Below are 20,506 nucleotides of genomic sequence, written 5' to 3' on the forward strand. Positions count from 1 at the left end.
AGCTAATACAAAGCCTGAGCTCATGGGCCAACCAGTTTATAGCTTAAGGAGACTCTGTGTGATTTTCTTTGGGGCTAAACAGCTGTGGGACCTGGTGGGAGGACAGAAACCCCCAACAAGCAGGCTCTCATGTTACAGAATGGTGCCCATGTGGACAATTGTATCCACATAAAACCTGAGAGAGCTTGGGAAATAATTCTAGACAGAAAAGAATAGAAGAAAGCATGGCTTGTTGGTAGCAGTAATTTCTCGTATCTGCTCTGCTTGCTAGAGGCAAATGTTCTCATTTAAGAGAGGCTTCTGGACTCAGCCACAAAACACTTAAATGGTGTTGACAAAAAGCTGATGGTGTGCCTTTTGGTTTTTAGCCATAGCAGGAAAAAAGCCATGCTGTTTTAAAATGCGGGCTTTCTGGGCCCTCCTACCAGTACAAACTCTGACTCTTTGAGACAGGAGGTCTGTGGCTACAGAGAAAACATTTGACTGTTGTTTATGGACACACTGTTGCAGCTTGCTTGCTGGCAAGGACCTTGAAATGCCATAGAGTTATGGCAATAAACATGGCTCTGGCCAGTACCTCCGCCATGAGCCTGGAATCTCAGAAAGCTAAAAAATGGGCTGGATCCAGGTGTCAAAGCCACAACTTTAATTCTCTCCATATTGCTTAGCAAATTAAAGACTCATGTGGTCAGAAAAAAAAAGAGATATACAGTAAAGAGAGACTCAAAGATGAAGAAAACCTCTAAGTGGTTTACAGTGTGTTAGAAATATATGCAGCCTTAAAAAAAAAAGGTTAAAGTCTTTAAATTAAAAAAGAAAGAGAATAGTTGGGTGTGGTGGTATACACCCTTAATCCCAGTGCCTGGGAGGCAGAGGCAGACAGATCTCTGTGAGTTCAAGGTATGGTAGCACACATCTTTAATCCCAGCGCTGGGGAGGCAGAGGCAGGTAGATCTCTGTGAGTTCAAGGACAGCCTGGTCTACAGAGTGAGTTCCAGGACAAAGATACACAGAAACCCTATCTCAAAAAGCCAAAAATTAAAAATAAAAATAGAGTTTAAAATAAAGCCACATAAAGATGGAAAACACACAGAGAATCTGGATAATGTATGTTATAATGCTCTCTTTGAGTTGTTTGAATGTTGAGGAAGAAGCAACAGCTGCTAAAAGATACTTGTTTATAAATGCTGCTGAATTAATCCAAGATAGGTATTTTGAAAATACCTTGACTTCAAAATTGAAGTCAGAAGGTATGTTACTTTGAAGAAGAGATTTTGCTTTTGTTTCCACAGGAAATGAGAGACTGTGGATTCATTCTGAGTTAAGAAAAATCAGGTTTGATCAAGGAAGACCATCTGAGAAATCTTCAGTAGGAACAGATGGCCCAGATGTCAGAGTTCTACATCCATAACAGTACAAAGACTGCTGCCTGAGATGATCAAGACTCACAGGATACTCTAGTCAGGACTTGATCATAATTCTAAATTTTCTTTAGGTCCCCGTAAGATTATCAGCACCCCCAACCAGCAGGAAGTAGCCTGGAATACTATGCTCACAGTACAAAAAATGGACTATGAATATTTTCCTTTGTTTAAAAAAAAGAGGGGGAAATGGTATGGGACAATTCTGTATTCTGTCAATTATGTTTTAAATAAAAGCTGATTGACCAGTAGCCAGGCAGGAAGTTTAGGAGGGACAACCAGACAGGAAGTAGAGGCGGGTCAATGAGAACAGACTTCTGGGAAGAGGACGCAGTCCTGCCCAGACACCGAAGAAGCAGGATGTGACCTGCCCTGCTGAAAAAGTTACTGAGCCATGTGGCTAACATAGATAAGAATAATGAGTTAATATGTTATAAGAGCTAATACGAAGCCTGAGCTAATGGACCAATCAGTTTATAACTTAAAAAATAAAAAGAAAAGAAAAATTTTAGCTGGGCATGATGGTACATGTCTTTAGTCCCAGGACCCAGGAGGCAGAGGCAGGTGGATCTATGTGAGTTCAATGCCAGCCTGGTCTAGAAAGTGAGTTCCAGGCCAGCTAGGGCTACATAGAGAAACCCTGTCTCAACAACAACAAAAAAGTTATTGGATTTCTTCTGTGTGTTAAACACTATTTTAGGCTCTGGAAACAGCAGTGAATTAAGACTTTAAAGTTCCTGTCTTCATAGAGCTTACATTCTGCTGAGGGCAGAAGACACTGTTTATTACAATATTATTACAAGTTCAAAGGGTGGAATACATAGCACACACAGAAAAACATGAAAATCTGTTACATTTTGGAGACAGTAACTTTTTATTTGCTGTATCCTGCATGAGTTAGTTCAAGGAACCTGAATGAGGTGACATGGGATACAGAAACCACAGACACATGTACAGCAAGCCTGCAATTGGGGATCCCAGGCTCTCTGGAATAACAGGGCACCTAGTACTAACCCAGAAAACCGAACTGGGGCAGGAGTTCTTTGTACACAGCTGAATAAGGAGGCGGGTTTTCTATCCGCAGCCAGAAAAGGATGCAAGGTCCAGCTAATCTTGGTATGAAGTCTCAGTAGGAAGCATGCTAGGCTGTAAACAAGGGGAGGAGGAAGCTGGGGTGAACACTTTCTCTACACTCTGTCAACATTAGGATACCTACCAGAGAAAATCTTCACTATTCCCTCCACGCAGTTGAAATATCTATATAGGTAAAGTCCTATTGGTGTGGGACCATCGTCTGTATTCTGTCAATTATATTTTAAATAAACGCTGATTGGCAGGAAGTATAGGCAGGACAACCAGATAGGAATCAGAGGTGGGTCAAGGAGAACAGGAGAATTCTGGGAAGAGGACAGAGTCCTGGCCCAGACACAGAAGAAGCAAGATGTGACTGCCTCGCTAAAAAAGGTACCAAGCCATGTGGCTAACATATACTAGAATAATGGGCTAATATAAGTTATACGAGTTAATAAGAAGCCTGAGCTAATGGGCCAATCAGTTTATAACTAATGTAGATCTCTGTGTGATCTCTTTGGGACTTAACGATTGTGGGAACCAGGCAGGACAGAAACCCCAACAACATTCTATAATATTTGTCCCTTTTAACTTACTTATTTGTGTGTGCACACGCAAGAGTGTGACGCATCGCCAGGCGGTGGTGGCGCACGCCTTTAATCCCAGCACTCAGGAGGCAGAGGCAGGCGGATCTCTGTGAGTTCGAGACCAGCCTGGTCCACAAGAGCTAGTTCCAGGACAGGCTCCAAAACCACAGAGAAACCCTGTCTCGAAAAACCAAACAAACAAAAAAGAGTGTGACGCATCTACGCCACGGCACACATGTAGTAGTCAGAGGACAGCTTGTTGGAGCCGGTTCTCATCTTCCACCTTGGGGGACCCAGGGTCAAGCTCAGGTCACTATGCTTGGGAACAGTTGTCTTTACCGGTTGAGCCCTCTCGCGGAGCCTGTCCTTTTTTATATGGCTTATTCCACCTGCCGTAATGTTTATATAACCATCCCACATTGCAGCATGTGTGTTTCATTTTGATGAAAAATATCTCACTGAAAATATTTCCATGAATTCTTTAAGAATTTCATGCATGCATACAGTATATTTTGATTGTGTTCAATCCTCCCACGAAATCCTTCCAGATCCAATCCTACCTCATCTTCCCTCCCAACTTCATACTTCTTTTATTTATTTATTTTTAACCCACAGAGTCTAATTTGTGCTGCTCACATACTCCTGGGTGTGGCACCATCACTGGAGTATGGTGGACCTAGCGGGACCACATCCTTGGAGAAAACTTCCCACACCCAGGAGCTGTCAGCTGTCACTAGTTCCTCAGCTTCGGGGAGGGGGTTCTTTTTAAGGCTGAAAAGCGTTCCCCTGGGCACACTTTGTAGATCTGTCCATTTGTCCATCCACTCTTAAGTTGCTTCCACCTTGTCTGCTCTGAAGCATAAAGACCTGAGCTTGGCCCCTGGGTCCCCCAAGGTGGAAGGTGAGAACTGGCTCGAACAAGCTGACTACTCCATGTGTGTCATGGCGTGAATGCTTCACACTGGTGTAGAGAGCAAAGCCACTGTGCCCTTAACAACAAATCCATTCTCTGGAGCTTAGAACCAGAGGCAAAATTTGTGGGTTGCACAGGGATTCGATTTTTAATTGTTTGAAGAGACGGTGTGGTGAGTTTTAATTTTACTTTATTTCCACTCATTGCACTATTTTATATTCAGGGGGTAGAATATTTAAACCTGTCCTGGTCCTCATTCCAAGATGACATAGGCAGCCGTGTAGCCGCCACACTGACCCACCTTGTTTAGGTTCCTTTTCTGTAGTCTGCTGATTTGTGTTCAATCTGTAACGCACAGAGACAAAACCGCTCCTCCTATAGGAAGGGTGGGGCCGAAGCTTAAAGCAGCAGCCAGCCAAGTTACCAGAGGGCAGAATTATAATTAAATCCAAAACCTATAAATAGCCTCCACTGCCCCAGGAGGCGCAGGTCTGGGTTTTTCTTTCTATAGGAGGAAAGGGAAAAGGTCTTTCTTCCTGCTTCTGAGCCCCTCTCTGGCTCCCTCCAAGACGTGGAAGAGTTCACAGGAGGACTTCTTTTCTATTTGTGGAATCACTGTGGCAGCAGATAAGAAAAAAATTTAGTCTTTGAAAGAGGCAAAACAATGTGTGTGTATGTGTGTGCGTTGGGGATTAAGCCCAGAGCTTTGCATACAAACACTCTAGTACTAAGCTACAACTCCCAAGCCCCAAACAACTTTTGAAAGAAAGAAACTTATCTTGAGATGGAGGCAATAAGACCTGATTCTAAATACTAAATGAAGGGTTCAGCCTGAGTCAGGAAAACAAAACAAACAAAACAAACCACTGAACAGAGGCGAGTAGAAGCAGGGCTCCATTACACTACAGTTTATAGTGGCTGCAAAACAGCAAAGGAGAGACAAAGAAACAGACATCATGTCCCTTTCAATGAAACAAGCAAGCGAACCACACACACAAAAACAGAGGCTGGGGCACAGCTCAATAGTAGAAAACACGAGGCCCTGGGTTCTGCTGTGTCCTGGAAACCTGAGAGGGACAACAAGGGAATAAGGACATGACAGGCACTCTTACGGAACAGCTGTGCTCTCTGATGGAGGGCACCTACTGCAATACAGCCTGGGTGAGTTCACTACACACGGTACAGGGAGGAGTTAGCCAGCTGGCCTGGGGAGGAGTCTCTGGAGAGGAGCAGCAGTCTCAGGCCACACACATCTGGGAGGAGGAAGCTGCAGGCTTTGCTTTCTGTATGCTCTGTCAGCTGTCCAACATGGATCAGAGGAAGACCTTGCCAATTCCCATGAGTCTGGGGTCCTCACCAATAATACACACACAGCAATAATACACATTACTCAGGGTTTCCAACCCTCGGCCTCTGTCAATCAGTAAGTAATTTAAAGTTATCTGTGCTCTCTGATTACAGAAACAATGTGTATTTCTCATATAAATCAAAGCATGCAAAAGTTAAAAACAAAAAAAGCCTTTTCCGGGTGGCTACCATCAACAGCTTATGTGTGTGTGTGTGTGTTCAGCGGTGCCTATGTGTGTGTGTGTTTGTTTGTGTGTGTGTTTAGGGGTGCCTGTGTATGTGTGTTTGTTCAGGGGTGCCTGTGTGTGTATTTGTGTGTTTGTTCAGGGGTACCTTGTGTGTGCGTTCAGTCATGCTTGTGTGTGTGTGTATGTTCAGGGGTGCCTGAGTGTGTGTGTTCAGGGGTTCCTATGTGTGTTTGTGTGTATGTTCAGGGGTGCCTGTCTGTGTGTTTGTGTGTGTGTTCAAGGGTACGTGTGTGTGTGTGTTCAGGCACGCTTGTGTGGAAGCTGGAAGTTAATCTCAAGTTTCATTCATCAGATGCAGTATATCTTCTTTCATTTTTTCCTAACAATTAAGACTTTTGTATTAATTCTTAGGGATTTTTCTTTAGAACATTTGAGGTGGGAAGACCCATTTCAATGGGTATGGAAGATCGGCTGAGACATCCAGCCTTGTGCACCAAACCGTGGACTATTGGGTTCTTGGGCTGTTGGATTGTTGGACTAGCTGCACCACAGCCTGTAAGTTACTCTAATAAATCCTACATGCATTTATTTATTCTACCAGTTTTGGTTCTCTAGAGAACGCTGACTAATGCAGGGTGTGGTATAGAATCCCATTTAGTATTATAAGCTCAGCAGTCTCTACTGACTGAGCTATCTCCCCAACACTGTCAATATCTATTACAATTCATACACAAGGAAACAGATAATTTTTATGTTCTGCCTTCGTATGCAATGCTGGGAATTAAAACCAGGGCTAGAACACAGCTTTTCAACACAGTTCTTGTCAGCATATATAAAATTTAGATAGAGTTCAATGCCCAGGACTAGGGGTGTGTACAGAGGTGTGTGTTTGGGTGGAAGCCTCACCCCAGCCCCTGGCATCCATACCCAAAGAGTCTGGACGATCTGGGTTAAAGCCTCATCCCAAACCCTGGTGTCCATATATCCAAAAAATCTGGGATGTTCAGGTGAAAGTTCCATCCCAAGCCTCCTCCCCTGGGAGTTGCCTCAGTCCAGACCCCCACTACTGAAAAAGTCCACCAAATGACTCCTCCCCAGAGATACTCAAGACCACTCCCAAAGGGCATTTAAACTGCCCCCCAGAGAACAAACACGTGATTTTCTGGTCTTCCTTCCCCATCTCCACCAAAAGCCATTTGGGAGTGTTGCTACCTCTTAAACCTGGGCTTTTTATAATTCCTTTTGCTTTGGTGTGATTGGGATTATTGCACTGGTAGAGAAGCTTATTGGCAGGCAGAAACTTTTCTGTATGTTTTATGAAAAACAAAATAAACAAATTAGTATACAGTGAAAAGTTTCCCTCTCTGACCCATTCCCTGTCATCTCAGATGGACCAAAAGGGTCTATATAACCTCTGCAGGCCTTTCTAAAGAAAAAAAATTCAATGTTTTATTCATTCATTCATTCATTTGTTCATTTATATGCATATCTCTGTGAGTGTGTGTGCACACATGTACAGGTCACACACCTCTATGCACAGAGGTCAGAAGAGGGTGTGAGATTGTTCCAGGGTGGAATTGCAAGCATTTTCCTACACATCTGCCTTATTATATGGTGCTGAGATCTAAACGCTGTCTCTCCTAACTCTGCACTGCAAGCATTGTAGGCCACTGTGCACTGTAGGCCATGGAGCACTGTAGGCCATGGAACACTGTAGGCCATGGAGCACTGTATGGCATGGAACACTGTATGCCATGGAGCACTGTAGGTCATGGAGCACTGTAGGCCATGGAGCACTGTATGCCACTGAGCACTGTAGGCCATGGAGCACTATACACCACTGAGCACTGTAGGCCATGGAGCACTATACACCACTGAGCACTGTAGGTCATGGAGAACTGTAGGCCAGGGAGCACTGTATGCCACTGAGCACTGTAGGCCATGGAGCATTGTTGCTGTCTCTTTAACTGGTACTATGAAGATGGTGGCTGAGCCTAGCTCATTGGGATGGCAGAGATCATATCTTGACCCTAAGAAATCGTATAAAAATGGGATTTAGGAAAAATCAGTTTAATGTGCTGTTTGCTCTAATGTGTGCATATGTTTGTTAATCATGTTGACAGATATTGTCTTTTATCCTGTTATTTGTATTATTTTTAATAAAACGCTGATTGGTCAGTAGCCAGGCAGGCAGTATAGGCAGGGCGACAAGGCAGGAAGTAGAGGCCGGGGAACAGGAGGATTCTGGGAAGAAGAAAGCTCAGTCTGCTGTCATGACCCAGCCACAGAGGAAGCAAGATGTGACTGCCTCGCTGAAAAAGGTACCAAGCCACATGGCTAACACAGACAAGAAATATGGGCTAATATAAGATATAAGAGTTAATAAGAAGCCTGAGCTAATAGGCCAATTGGTTTATGATTAATGTAGACCTCTGTGTGTTTATTTGGGACTGAATGACTGCAGGAAAGGGTGGAACAGAAACCCATGTCAACAGATAGATGCACACTTTTTGGGGGGTGGTTAGGGTGAATTTTTGAAACAAGGTCTTGCTATGTAACTCTGTCCTGAAGCTCACTATATAGACCCGGCTGGCCTCGAACTCACAGAGATTTGCCTGCCTCTGCCTCTCAGGTGTGTGCCACCATGGCCCTTTATCTTGGTGTGAGGCATCAAGTGAGCTTCCGGCTTTGCTTCCCTCTGGCTGGTGCCTGATCATCCATTGAACAATTCACTTTCCCCCTCATTTTCATTATAAAAATATCCCTGAGTGCATCTACATGTATTTCTAGATTTTTTCTTCTGTTCTGTTGGTTTTTCTATCTAATCAGGCAGATCTTTGATTCTGAGGTCAAACTGGTCTACAGAGTGAGTTCTAGGACAGCCAGAGCTACACAGGGAAACCCTGTCTTGAAAAACCAAAAGCAAAAAACAGAAAAACAAACAAAAGCCAGTAACACAGTGTTTTCGTTAGAACAAAGAATGTTCTTAGCTAGCTAGTACAATTACCCTCTCCCTCTGCCTCATTGTATCTCTTTTCCAAAAATTTTCCTTTTGAAAATAGAAAATTACTATTTTAAAAGTTAAATATTAAAAATATTATTTTAAATTAATTTTTATTTATAGATAACTTCATACTTACATACCATGTGTCTTAATCATATCCACTCCCACTTCCCCTCTCTCCCCGACCCCGAAACACATTCCCTCCCCCACCTTCATGTCCTTTTTAATAATTCAGAGATTCAATCTCATGCATGGGTGTGGGGCTATCCAGCGGAGGAGCATGACAGGGGCCACAATCCCAAAGAAATTGAATCTCCCTTCCTCAGCAGCCACCAGCTGCCAACAGCTCCTCAGCTAGAGGCAGGGCCTTGAAAGTCCCCCCACTCCGAGCTGGAATTTTGACTGATTTGATTTTGTTTTGGAAACTGTATAAATGGCTGTGTCATACCTAGACAGGAGCATTTCGAAGCACTCCCCCACATCCTCTGACTCCTGTGCTCTTTCTATGTCTTCTTTGGGGATGTTCCCTGAGCCCTGGGGGTGGGGGGTGGATACGGCTGTCCCACCTAGGGACCTCTGAATGTCTCATGAGCACCCTGTTCACTTATTAGCAGCCCTCTGACTGCCATGAGTAAGTGCTGTCCATGCAGACAGACGCTTCTGCAGCAAGACAGAGAACCGCACAGAATTATGGGTACAAACGCAAATATCTGAAAGGCAATTTGACAACATGAGCATCAGCCAACAGCATAAGTAAAACTTCTCCCTCAGGACTATGGCCTCTTCATTCTTGGGCTTTTGACCATGTGTTCACTACCCAGTATGAATTCCCTCCCGGGAGGAGACCTCAAATCCAACGGAAAGCAGCTGGATCACCTGAAAAAGGAGACTTGGTTGAGTAATTATGATTTTGTTGTTGTTTTTGGTTTTTGTTTGTTTGTTTGTTGAGACAAGGCTTCTCTGTGTAGCCCAGACTGTCCTGGAACTCAGAGATCCACCCGCCTCTGTCTCCTGAGTGCTGGAATTAAAAGGGTGCGCTACCACCACCCTTTATTTTTAAAGGAGTGAGAGATTATCTTTATTTCTTAGTTGTCTTAGTTAATGTAGAAGGTCCATTCCACCATGGACAGTGCCGTTTCCTGGGTAAGCGGTCCTGGGCTGCTAAGAGCTAGCTAAGCATGACCCAGAGTCAGCAAGCATGGAGTCAGAAAACTACTAAGCAGCCTGCTACCATGACTCCTACCTGGCTTCCCTCAATGACGGTTTATGGCCAGGAAATGGAAGCCAAATAAGCCTTGTCTCCCTAAGTTGGCACAGTTGGAGTGTTTGTGCCGAAGCAACAGAATGAAACTCGAACAGTTTGTCTGTGGGCGTGTATATATAATGTGTGTCTGTGGTGTGTATATACATTGTGTGTCTGTGGTGTGTATATATGATGCATGTCTGTGGTGTGTATATACGATGTGTATCTGTGGTGTGTATATACGATGTGTGTCTGTGGTGTGTATATACGATGTGTGTCTGTGGGTGTGTATATACGATGTGTGTCTGTGGTGTGTATATACGATGTGTGTCTGTGGGTGTGTATATATGATGTGTGTCTGTGGTGTGTATATACAATGTGTATCTGTGGTGTGTATATACGATGTGTATCTGTGGGTGTGTCTATGCGATGTGTGTCTGTGAGTGTGTATACAATGTGTGTCTGTGGGTGTGTATATACTATGTGTGTCTATGGGTGTGTATATACAATGTGTGTCTGTGGGTGTGTACATACGATGTGTGTCTGTCAGTGTTTTTTTTTTTTTTTTTTTTTTTTTGATTTTCGAGACAGGGTTTCTCTGTAGCTTTTTTGGTTCCTGTCCTGGAACTAGCTCTTGTAGACCAGGCTGGCCTCGAACTCACAGAGATCCTCCTGCCTCTGCCTCCCAAGTGCTGGAATTAAAGGCATGCGCCACCACCGCCCGGCTGTCGGTGTGTTTAAGAGAGTTTTTTCTCAACACTTCAATGTGCTATGTCATAAATAGTTTAAGTAATGGCAAAGAAAAGCATTGTTGTACACTTTCTAAGATGGCAAGTTGGTTGGTTCTCTGAAAGGGCCAATGAGTAAGCCCTCCACGTAATTGGAGGGGGTGGCTGATATTGAAAACTCGAAAGTTGCCGGGCATGGTCAAGCACTCGGGAGGCAGAGGCAGGAGGATCTCTGTGAGTTTGAGGCCAGCCTGGTCTACAGAGTGAGATCCAGGACAGCCAGGGCTACACAGAGTAACCCTGTCTCAAAAAAAAAACAAAAAAAACAAAAAACAAAACAAAACAAAAACAAAACAAAACAAAAAAAAAACAAAGAAACAAACAAAAACCCTTTAAAGTCAGCTTGGAATTTGGCTCTGTGATTTGGAAGTTGGATGTTCTAAAGCTAAGAAGCCTGAAGAGGGAGGCTGCACCTTTGGGGATGACATCCAAGTCCTTGGAAAGAGCTCATACCGCGGCAGTCGGAGGACCAGGCTACAGTAAGTTTATGTTGACAGATGCTGTCTTTCTCAGTTGGGCAGATTTTCCACACCCATGTGGTCCCAGGAATGCAGAAGTTATTCCAGGTATGTTGACAGGCTGTAAAGATGCTACCCAAATTTCAGGGTGAGCTCTTGACCACCCCACAAGCTGGGCAGATCTCACTTAAAAGTATTTTATTTCATTCATCTGTTTATCTGGAGAGGAAGCGGCCTGGCATACTTGTGGAAGTCAGAGGACAACTGGCAGGAGCTGGCTCTCTCCTACCAGTGATGGTGGTTGCTGGCTGCTCTTTTCTGCCCACCAGGTCATCTTGCCAGCCCTAGAGCTCATTTCTAAGTGGGAGCAGGCGCTCCAAGGTTTTGAAAGGTTGGTGAACCGCACGTGTGAAACCTCATCTTCTCTGGGCCTGATTTGGTTGCTGAAATCCTAGACTCCAAGTCGAAGCCGTGATGGCCTATGTTTTGTATTTTCCTGTGGGAGGGATGTGGCCAGAGGGTGGACTTTGAAAGGCTGGATTTTTCTATAGATGGCCCCAACCGCACTCCTCACGTCCCACAGTGTGATTCTGACACTCCATGAGTATCTGCGTCCCCTGCTTTTGGATCTGGGTGGGGCTTGTGGTAATGGCAGAAGCCATGTTATGTGGTTTCACAGGCTAGACCATAAATCTCAACAGGCAATGTGATACATGAGGTACCCATGCTGAGAGGAAGCCCAAGCAGGCCGCTGAGGCAGAACTGAGGGAGTGACGGGGAGATAGTGTGCACTCCACAACTACAGGATTTTTTCTTTAAAATAAATTATTAAGGTATAATTTATAAGCTATAAATATACACAGGTTAGTCAAAAGAGTCTCAGTTCTAGTATTTTAGCCAGAACATCTTGTTTTATTCTTTTAATATTTATTTTAACTTTTAAAATTTGAGGCTAGACCTTACTCTGTAGTCCTAGCTGGACTAGGATTCACTATATAGCCCAGGCTAATCTCAAACTTGCAATTCTCCTGCCTCAGCTGCCTAAGTGTTGAGGATTATAGACATACGTCACTGGTTGCACATTGTGGAAGAGAGAGACTAAGTCAGTTCTCTGCTTCCATCATGTGTGGGTCCTGGGGATCAGACTCAGGTCCCCAGGCTTTGCAGCAAATATCTTCACCCTCTGAGCCACCACGCTGGCTCCTGTGCTCCAGAAATTAAGCTCTCTTATTTAAATTTTCACACATGCAGTTAGGACTCAACCGCATGACTCACTGGCTCCTTTCCCAGCGCGGTTCCTTGTTTTCCCTCTCTGCTGTGCCCTTCACGTAGTAGGGCTATAAATGTGCACAGCGGACCCAGATATCCCTGCTAGGGAGACTCTATGCCTGTGACCAATCTCTTTTTTCCTTCCTTCCATTGGCAGAGAGAAAGGACATTACCTTGAGAACTATGGAAGTTCTGTCTCCTCCAGAGATGATGTCTTCGGAGTAAATAGACCCTCATTTTAAAGTTTGTTTTCTCCACGGGACCTCCCTTATCTTCCCAGAGTTAAGAGCACATACTACTCTTGTAGAGAACCTGAGATTGGCTCCCAGCACCCATGTCTGGCAGCTCACAACCACCTTTAACTCCACCTTCAGGAAGTAAATCTTAAGAAAAAGGAGTAACGCTCCTGGAGACTCTTTGAGAAACCCACACCCATACTCTCAGGCAGGTGTGGCTTTCTTTCCCCTCATTTTAGTCTACAAAATTTAATTTATTTTGCAATATATTTTTTGTTACCCATGCTTGTCAACGTACCATGTGTGTGGTACCCACAGGGGCCAGAAGAGGGCATCAGATCCTTTGGAACTGGAGCTAATTGCAAACTGACTTGCCTGAGCTAGCAATTGAACTCCAAAGTCTCTGGAAGAGCAGCCAGCACTCTTAACTGCTCAGTCATCTCTCCAGCATCCTTTTCCCCTTAACCTTCAAGCTTACGCCCGTTATTATGAGTGACTGTCCTCAAAGCCAAACAGCTACTGTACTGAGTAGCTCAGCTGTGCCCTCTTGCAGAAGGGTGAAGGGTTATCCCAGCTGGTTTTTTTTTTTTTTTTTTTTTTTTTTGGCTGCTTATACACCCTCATAGAGGGAAAGGGAGGTTCATGGGGCCCTCGCCTGAGCAGCCAAGCTGCTCCCTATCACCTGATGTGGGCCTTAATTGCACGTGGCCTCAGGAAGGGCGAGTGTATGTGGGAGGGGAGTAGAAGAGACACTGCCTCTCTGAAGCCACGGGGGAGGTCCTCATCCATGCAGGGGGAAAGTTGTTCAGGTTCAGATTGTTGGGGGAGGAGCAGCCACACCCCTGTGCTCTGTAGAGCGGCACAGAAAGCTCACTGGTCCCCCGGGGTGAACGTTAGTGGGACTGTGCCTCAGTTTGTCACTGGGGCTTTGGGAGGAGGGGTAGATGTTGTTTATGTTCCCTTCTTAGAAGGAATTTTAGCAACATTTATATTAAATATCTTTAATAACCTCCAATTCTGCTCATTAAAAAAATAAGCCATGCTCTTAAGAGGTGTGGTGACCCATGCCTGTAATCCTAGAATTTGGGAAGCTGAGGCAGAAGGATTGCAGTGAGTTGCAGGCCAGCCTGGGCTACAGAGTGAGCTCACATCTAAGATGGAATGGGGGGTGCAGGGGAACACTAGAGAGGGGGCTCAGCACTTACTCTTTAGCCTGGGACAGGGATGATCCCAGGACCTGTGTGAGGAGGTCCGCAGCCACCTGTCACCCAGCCCCAAGGGACCTGAATTCTGGTTCCCATGCCCAGCTGCACCCATGGCTCTACCCCCACCTTCTAGTTAAAAAAAAAATGTCAGGCTCTTCCTCTGTCTCATCTCACTAGGTCTCACCTTTATTCCTGTTAAGGATCCCATGCTTGCCCTCACCTTGTTATATCGTTGTTATTATGAATTTGATATATTAATGTGTGTGCGCACACATGTGAGGTCAGGGGAGAGTGTTGAGGAGTCAGGTCTCTCGCCTTTATGAGCATTCTTGGGATTGGTCTCAGAGCAACAGCCTGTGTGACAAGTGCCTGTACCCACCGAACATCGTGACAGCCTATGGAGTCTTTTAACATTGTGGATTAAATACTGTACTTTGGAGTTTGTGCCTGTTTTTTTTTCTCCTTCTTCTTCTTCCTCCTCCTCCTCCTCCTCCTTCTTCAGATTGAGACCATAGACTTGTTTGGAAATAGAACTGACTAAAGATGGAAATAATTATAAATCCAAATAGTGTCCTCAGGTTTTTTTCTAAGCCGGCTCCTTGGCTGCCTTTCTGAGTCATGCTGATTTTTAAAGCAGCCCATCCCATGATTCCCTGCTCCCATTTAGTTTTCCGTTTTTGCCATTATGTTCTAAACTTCCAAGAATTCTTTGTTCTCTGGTGGCTCCTTTTAATCCAACAAATAGTCTTTGTTAGCTTTTAACTATATAATACACGTAAACATTTCCATTTGAGCCATTTGTGAGTGTACAGCTTGGTGGCAGGTAAGCAAGTGACGTGTGTGACCACCACCACTGTAGATACCATCTATAGCTACTATCCGCCGCTCCATTTTCTAGGAGTCTGTTCCAGGTATCTCGCGCACTATGACGCACAGTCCTCTTCGGTCTGTTTCCCCAGTATATTCTCAGGGCTCCTCCGCGTCGCTGCATACACTGAACCCCATTCCTCTTGCTGCATTGTGTGGATACACATTTAGTACCAAGTTGTTTGTTACAATTCAAGTTTCCGCCTTTAATGGGGGTGGAGGTCATTTTGCATATCTCCCAGTGGAGAACTGGGATTGTTCTCCCTTACCCACTTCCAGGACACTGTCACTGATGGTTCTTTAGCTTGGGAGCGGAGGTGTGGGCCGATGCGATGGAGACTACGTGCGGACTATGTGGATTCCTCCAACACGTCACAGATCTTCCTTAACATCCCCCAATGGGCCATCGCCTCCCCTCAGTACCACGCGAGTACAGAATAGGGCACCCGGCACCGGATGAGAGCGCAGGAGCCCCAGGCCCTTTCAGATCAGGCCCAGGACTGGATCACTCACTGAGGGCATCCCCAAGAGTAAGGCGAGGGCACCTCGGACTTGAGCGGCCGGGGAGACCGTGTGTGCCTGGGGCTCCTTTGCCCACTGCTCTGTGTAGGACATGATGATGAGTCGCTCTCTCCGGGGCTCAGCCCCTCTGATGGGAGCAGACAGCAGAGAGGTGCGTGGCAGCGACTGGGTTGCGGTGGCAGTTGGGATTTGCTGAGGGCTGCACCTGCCTCTTCAGGCTTTTCAGCAAGCTTCCTTCCTTCTCTTGATCTGCCTCCTAGGCTGCAGCAGAGCTCGGATACTCCGGATATTCTGCTCTCACTGTAAACCCACTGCTCGACCAAGCTTCCTGGAGCCTCCTTTGAGATCAGCCTAGGATAGCTCGGCAGTCTACGGAAAACAACCCTTCTTCCTGTTTTCTCCGGATGTATTTTCTCCGGTTTTGGATTTGCTGGAAGTGATCGTCTTTGTTGCTGCTGAATTATTGCCTGTCTCTCTTTGCTCATTTCCGTGAGATCTGGGGAGTGAAACTTGAGCTCAGTGAACTCACGGTGTTGGAAAATCCGACTGCCTTACACTTTTCAGTGTCGTTTCTCTTCTGCCACATTTTTCTCTTTTTCTGATAGTTATGGCAATTGATTCCTGATGTTCTAGCCCATTCTAAGTTAACTGCACACTTTGGGGACAAGCTTTCTTTGGGATTGTGCTTTTGCTCTCCGGAGGACTGTGGGAATGTTCTGTGATCAGGACTATGAGTAGCAGCAATTGCATGCTTTTCGAATTAGGAGAAATGTTTTAAATTGACCTAGATGCACTGTACACAGACTACTGGGCCATGGATGGGGTGGAGTGAAATAAAGGCCTAAGAGCTAAAAAAAAAAAAAAAAAAAAAAAAAAAAAAAAAAAAAAAAAAAAAAAAAAAAAAAGTTATCCACCAGGGGGCGCTGTAGACCACGTTTGAAGTTTTTTTCCCCCCTTTTTTTTCTGGTTTTGGTTTTGTGAGGTGGTTTTGTTTTCAGAGAATTGCTGCTTTGTGTCTCTCTTGAGCCACTTTAGAGCATGACTCTCTGGGCAGCGGGTTAGTGAGGCCACAAGAACATCCTGGGTAAGGCAGGGGGCCAAGCTACAGTCTGAGCTGTAGGTCTGGTTCCAGGGAGGCAACTCCGGGGTTATGAGGTTTCCCCTGTGACTGGCTTTGTTGACCACGAGGCTTTCCTTTCTTTTCTCTTTAAAATTTACTTTTTTGACAACTTCATACACGTATATAATACATTCTGGCCCCACACACCCAGTTTCTCTTAGCCCCTCCCCCACAAGCCCCCCCCATCATCGTCTTTTACTTGAATTTTGTTCTGTGACCCACTGAGCACGGACACCTCACTAGTGGCTTCGTCACTCAGGACAATGACTCCCTTTTCCCCAGCGGCCATGAGCTACCCATAGCCTCTTCCCCATCCACGTCTGGATGCTGGCCGGGAGGTTTGTGCAGCTGGTGTGAGTGCCGTGTGCCCTGAGTGCAACGGCCATCCCAGGCCCAGAACACGGCCCTTCCCAGCTTTCCTCCCCAGCTGTCTCTGGCTCTCACTTCTTCCCCCTCCCTCTTCTGTGGGGATGGTCTGAGGTCCTGTTGAGAATCAAACACCCTCAGCACTTTGACCAGCAGCCATGAGAGTCTCTGCGTTAGTCAGCAGTCACTGAAAAAAGAACCTTCTGTGACAGGGCTAAGAGCAGCACTGGTCTAGGAGTATAGACATATATATTTAGGAGATAGTCTGACAATATTTCCATTTAGAAAACTGAAGCAATGTGCTCACCCCTCGACTTCAGACCTCCCCAGCTAGGGCCTTGAACCAGGTACACAGTACCAGGTATGAATGCCCTCCTGTGGTACAGCAAGCTTTCTTGTTGGACTATCTTTGGGCCACCAGCCTGCAAATAGTGACATGGAGACTTATTACTAATTATGAAAGCTCGGCCTCAGTTTGGGCTTGTCTCACTAGCTCTTATAACTTAAACTTACCCATATTTTCATTAATCTATATCTACCATGTGGCTTTTACCTCTCTCCCATTTTGTGTGTCTGACTTGTTTTGCATCTCAGTGGTGTCTCTTCTTCCTCTCTCTGCCAGGAAGTCCCACCTATCCTGCCTAGCTATTGGCTATACAACTCTTTATCGCACCAATCACAGCAGCACATGCTCACACAGTGTACAAATGCCCCACAGCACTGTGGGGCAGGTCTATTAGACCACTTGGTCACCCTGCTATTGCTTCAGCGGGCACATCTTGCCTGGCAGGTTGGCATGGCAACATGCAAAGGAGGCTCTTCTTTCATAGAAGTGAAGGCAGAAGTTCCTGCCTCCCAGCCTTCCAAGCTTAAAACAGCTCTGCTTGCCTAACAGCCTCAACAAAAGCCTAAAAATTCAGCTTTTGATGCAGAATGTATCCCTAGAAATCTAATCTCCACCAGCTTCCCACCTATGAACCGGAATTGCTTGCATGAGCCACCACAATAGAAATCCATCTAGCTTTGGTCACGTGTCCACCTGGAACCTGTCTCTGTCACCAGGTGATTGCTGGATCAGCCTGGGTTCCATGCGGCTAAGGATGGAGCTAACATGACCGAGGTGACAAGAACTAAGAGCTCCACAGAAAAACCCAGCTCTGTCTACTTGGGCTGAGTGCGAGGGAGCTCATAGTGCACTGTCCTCAGACAGCAGGCTGGAAGGGGAGGGTGGGCAAGACACGAAACACAGAGGGGTTCGTGCAACCGAGACAAGACGTACCAAGGCAGGTCTTCGGAGCAGCTGCGCAGGAGAGGAGCCCCCTTCCTCACGAGGTGGTAAAGGGCAGCCTGCAGGGTGACTTCAGGGTTGTAGCTCTGGAGATGACGTCATCAGGGTTTGGCCTGTGCCTGAGGGGTGGTGTCATGTCCCCTGAAGGTGGAGGAGAAGACCAGGCAGTGCAAAAAGGCCAAAATGATGGCTGAGGTGATTGTGGCGATGCCGATGTCACTAGAACGAAATACTCAAACACTCATGTAGAGGGTGTCCTTATTGCTCAAGGTGGCAGACCTCAAGGATGGGAGCCTGATGGGCGAGATAAATGGTGAGCCCTGCAAAGACCAAGGAGGAGACTCACTCGACTCCTGCCTTAGGACTTTACAGAGTCTAGGAGAAGAATATTCTGTGAATAGGCTGAGAATGCAGAAGATATCCTATGTGTGGTGGCACACGCCTTTCATCCCAGCACTCGGGTGGCAGAGGTAGGGGGATCTCTGTGAGTTCAAGGCCATCTGGTCTGTATGAGTCCCAGGCCAGCTGTCAGGGGTAGGGGCAGAGAGAAAGAGAAGAGAGGAAGAAACTTCAAATTAAACAAGCAGGTTAAACAGATAAAATTGACTTTCAACCCCACCCCACTTCAAATTACAACAAAAGATTTTTTTTAAGGCATAAACCAAGAGCCAGAGAGATGACTCAGTGGTTAAGAGTGCTGGCTGATCTTCCAGAGAACCTGGGTTGGAGTCATAGCACCCATATGGCAGCTCACAACTGTCTGTAACTGCAGTCCCAGGGGACCAATCCCGAAGGTACCAGGAACAGAAGGGCACACACGCAGACAAGACACCCTTACACAGGAAGTGAATGTGTAAATAGCTAATAAACACAATTCGAGAAGGCAAAAACGAAGGGTCGAGAAGAACGGAGGTGGGAAACAAGTGCAGTGGGTATTCTGGAAGTTGGGTGAGGGGTGGCCGACCCTGCAGGGTACTCAGACCCAAGTACTGGCAGAGACAGGATGGCATCAAACCCTGAAGGAGCCCAGAAGCGTCAAGAAGATATCATGGGCTTTGTCCATTTGTTGCTAGGAAACATAAGGCCCTGCTATTGGGTGACTTAAAGCTATAGCCGTTTGTCGTTTAATGATTCTGCAAATGCACTGGGCAGCTCTGTTCCATGTCATGCTGGTCGGTCATCCAGGGGGCTCAAATGAGTGGCTGGTGACCAGCAACTGTGCTTTCTGATTGCTCAGCAGTGAGGGCCTCTGTGCTTCCCTGTGTAGTGTTGGCCTGAGCTCCTCGGAGATTGGTAAAATAGAAATGAGCCAATTCTAGATCTTTCCCCAGGCCTGACCTTCTCCTAGTACATTTGACTATGATCTCAAGGCCTGTTTATATAAGATACTGAATGCTAACCAGGTGGTGATACTGAAAGCCTTTAATTCCAGCACTCAGGAGGCAGAGGCAGGTGGATCTCTGAGTTCGAGGCCAGCCTGGTCTACAGAGCGAGTTCCAGGACAGTCAGGACTACTCAGAGAAACCCTGTCTCATCCTCCCCTGAAAGAAAACTGAATGTTAACACAGCCAGTGATAGCACCTTGTTGAAATATGGAAGGAGGCAAGATCCAGAAAGTTCTTCCCAAGCAAAGGTTCTGAAGTACAAAGGAGCAATGGAGTAGCCCTGGATTTTGCAGGAAGAAGGGCCTTCAATGTAAGGTTGACAGACAAGAAGATGGGCCACACTTAAATCAATCTCCCTGTTGGTTGACTAACCAGTAATGAAGAAATTGAAGTTTCCAGAGAAACAGGGACTTGCCTACCGATAATCAAGAGTCTAGGAGGAATTACCAGTTTGCTGGACCAGGTGAAGCTTGTGCATAGCCCTGGTCCATGCAGCTGCTAACAGGTCTCATTGCCACCCTGCACCCAGGAGACCCTGCTCTCCCCAAATTCTGCTCATTACAGAGCCTTGTGATCCCACCCACTTCCCAAGGTCACAACTCTGAGGCTGCATCCTGGAAAAATAGCTTAGGTAGCTTTTGGCAAGGGGGATGTGACTGCTTTAATAACTTGGTTTCAAAATCATCGTCAAAAGACTCTTGCATGTCACTAGTGTCCTACTCGGTCACTAACCATGAGTCCTGTCCGTCTGGACGGACTGTAGCCCATGGCCAGTGTGTCACAGAGCAGTGCCATTGGCTCTGTCGGGTTCCACAAGTGGGAGTCGCCGTGGCTGCTGCTCTGTTGGTAGCATGCACGCAGCTGGGTTCGAGCTGAGAACACCATACCCGCCATGGTGTGCGGGTGTGCACCCCTCCAATCCCAACACTGGAAGGTGGAGGCAGGAGAATGGAGAGTGGAGGCTAGACTGGGGTGCATAAGACCCTGTATTAGCTCCCTGCCCTCTGGGGGAAAAGCAGGAGTGATCTCAGAACCCTTTAGCTTTATCCTTTCAAATATGGAGAGATGGCTCAGTAGTTAAGAGCACTTGCTGTCCTTCTAGAGGCCCAGGGATCAGACCATCTGTAATTTCAGTTACAGGGGACCTGACGTCTTTGTCCTCCACAGGCACCAGGCACAAATGCGGTGGACAGACATACATCTGGGCAAATCACCTAAACACATTAAC

The sequence above is a fragment of the Chionomys nivalis genome, chromosome 7 (assembly GCF_950005125.1).
Source record: "Chionomys nivalis chromosome 7, mChiNiv1.1, whole genome shotgun sequence".
NCBI lineage: Eukaryota > Metazoa > Chordata > Mammalia > Rodentia > Cricetidae > Chionomys > Chionomys nivalis.